Raw genomic sequence first — 3,457 nt, 5'->3', positions numbered from 1 at the left:
GCTGCAGAGATGGTCAGAGAAATGGCTACTGGAGTTTAACACCAGTAAATGTAAAGTTATGGAAATGGGATCAGGTGACAGGAGACCAAAGGGACAGTACACAATGAAGGGGAACAGCCTACCTGTAACGATTCGAGAAAGAGACCTGGGAGTGGATGTGACACCCAATCTAACTCCTGAGGCACATATAAATAGGATAACGACAGCAGCGTACTCTACACTGGCGAAAATTAGAACTTCATTCAGAAACCTAAATGAGGAAGCTTTTAGGGCGCTTTACACTGCCTACGTGAGACCCGTCTTAGAGTATGCCGCGCCATCATGGAGCCCCCACCTGAAGAAACACATAAAGAAACTGGAGAAGGTTCAGAGGTTTGCGACGAGGCTTGTCCCAGAGCTACGAGGGATGGGATATGAAGAGCGGCTGAAGGAACTGAACCTTACGACACTAGAGAAAAGAAGGGAGAGAGGAGATATGATAGGGACATATAAAATACTCAGGGGAATTGACAAAGTGGAAATAGATCAAATGTTCACACGTAATAATAACAGAACGAGGGGACATGGGTGGAAACTGGAAACTCAGATGAGTCACAGAGATGTTAGGAAGTTTTCTTTTAGCGTGAGAGTAGTAGAAAAATGGAATGCACTTGGGGAACAGGTTGTGGAAGCAAATACTATTCATACTTTTAAAACTAGGTATGATAGGGAAATGGGACAGGAGTCATTGCTGTAAACAACCGATAGCTAGAAAGGCGGGATCCAAGAGTCAATGCTCGATCCTGCAAGCACATATAGGTGAGTATAGGTGAGTACACACACACACACACACACACACACATACACACACACACACACACACACACATACACACACACACACACACACACACACACACACACACACACACACACACACACACACACACATACACACACACACACACACACACACACACACACACATACACACACACACACACATACACACACACACACACATACACACACACACACACACACACACACACACACACACACACACACACACACACACACACACACACATACACACACACACACACACACACACATACACACACACACACACACACACACACACACACACACACACACACACACACACACACACATACACACACACACACACATACACACACACACACACACACACACACACACACACACACACACACATATACACACACACACACACACACACACATACACACACACACACACACACACACACACACACACACACACACACACACACACACACACACATACACACACACACACACACACACACACACACACACACACACACACACACATACACACACACACACACACACACACACACACACACACACACACACACACATATACACATATACACACACACACACACACACACACACACACACACACACACACACACACACACACACACACACACACACACACACACACACCCACCCAACCCTCACCCCTCCTATGCACCTCCAGCCCACATTTAACCCCCTCACCTTGTGACCCCCTAACACCTTCCCCCATCTCCCTCTTCCCCTCTTCTACCCCAAAACCCACACCTTCCCCCATCTCCCTCTTCCCCTCTTCTACCCCAAAACCCCCACCTACCCCCGATTCCCCCCTAACTAATATACCCTCTCTTCCACTCCCAGCACCCATGCTCCATTCTCATCTCAACTCTCCACCCTCAGTAGCCCTCTTCCCCCCAACCTCTCAACCTCTATCTGACTCTCAGTCTCACTCTATTTCTCAACCCCCCTATGCTATTCAGACCCCTAACTTTCAGACCCATTATGCCCTTCCTACCCCCCTAGATGCCCAGACCCCATTCGCCTACCAGGCACTCCCAGGCACCCCCCTAGCACCCCCCCACTCACCCCCACAACCCCCACTTGCCCCCCAGACACCCCCCAGTTCCCCCCAGACCCCTGGTGAAAGGGGGAACTCTGACACCCGAGTTTCCAAGAAGAGTCTCAAGGTTTGGTACACCAATGCTGATGGGGTAGCCAATAAAGCAGAAGAGATAAAAGAAAGAGTTAGTGAGGCAGACCCAGACATAGTGGCAATAGTGGAAACTAAAATAAATGGCATGATCTCGGATGCAATCTTTCCAGAGGGGTACCAGGTGATAAGAAAAGAAAGGACACAGAGACAGAGAGGAGGAGTGGCACTACTAATAAAGCGGAAATGGAAGTTTGATGAGCTGGAAAATCCGGGTACCAATGAAAGCACAAGCTTCATACATGGAACTCTGACAGTGGATGGGAAGAAGATTGTAATCTTGATACTCTACAATCCCCCACCAAACAGTAGAAGGCCCAGGCAGGAGTACGAGGACAGCAACAAGACATGTATGGATGAACTGCAGAGGGCAGCAACTTTAGCGCATAGAATGAGAGCGAAGCTGCTGGTCATGGGGGACCTAAATCACGGAGAGATAGATTGGGAAACGAGGAATCCCCATGGCGGGGAGGAGACCTGGGGAGCGAAGCTGGTAGACGTTATTGACAGGAATTTCCTAACACAGCATGTGAAAGAAGATACTAGGGAAAGAGGAGGGGATACGCCCAGCCTATTAGATCTCATTATCACTCAGAATGTAGAAGACATCGAGCAGTTGGAACATGAAATACCACTAGGAGCTAGTGACCATTGTGTCCTAGCCTTTGACTACATGATGGAGCTTAAAATTGTGACCAAAGGACAAGAGGTCCGGGAAAGGAGACTTGATTACAGAAAAGGGGACTACAGAAGGATAAGGGACTACCTGGGAGAAGTGCAGTGGGAGGAAGAACTTAGAGGAAAAACAGTGCAAGGTATGATGAACCAAGTCATATTGAAATGCAAGGAGGCTGAAGATAGATTTATTCCAACAATAAAGGAAAAAAGCAGGAGGGAATATAATAACCCATGGTTTAATAGACAGTGTCAGGAAGCAAAGGTGAGAAGCAGGAGGGAGTGGAGGAAGTACAGAAGGCAAAGGACAGAGGACAACAGGATTAGATGTAACAGAGCTAGGAATGATTACATTAACATAAGACGAGTGTCGGAAAGAAATTATGAGAACGATATTGCAGTCAAAGCGAAAAAGCAACCAAAATTACTACATAGCCATATAAGAAGGAAGATGTCGGTAAATGACCAAGTGACAAGACTGAGGAAAACAGAAGGGGCATATACAGAAAGCGACAAGGAAATCTGCGAGGTACTGAATGCAAAATTCCATGGAGTGTTCACTACCGAGCCTGAGCAGCTCCCATTGTTAGAAGAGATTACCCAAGATGAAAGACTATCAGATATAGAGGTGACAGCAGAGGATGTAATGAAACAGTTGACAACACTGGATGCAAATAAAGCTGTTGGACCAGACAAAGTATCACCGTGGATACTTAAAGAGGCAG

Source organism: Procambarus clarkii, chromosome 36 (genome assembly GCF_040958095.1).
Source record: "Procambarus clarkii isolate CNS0578487 chromosome 36, FALCON_Pclarkii_2.0, whole genome shotgun sequence".
Taxonomy (NCBI): domain Eukaryota; kingdom Metazoa; phylum Arthropoda; class Malacostraca; order Decapoda; family Cambaridae; genus Procambarus; species Procambarus clarkii.
This window is presented reverse-complemented; position numbering follows the sequence as displayed.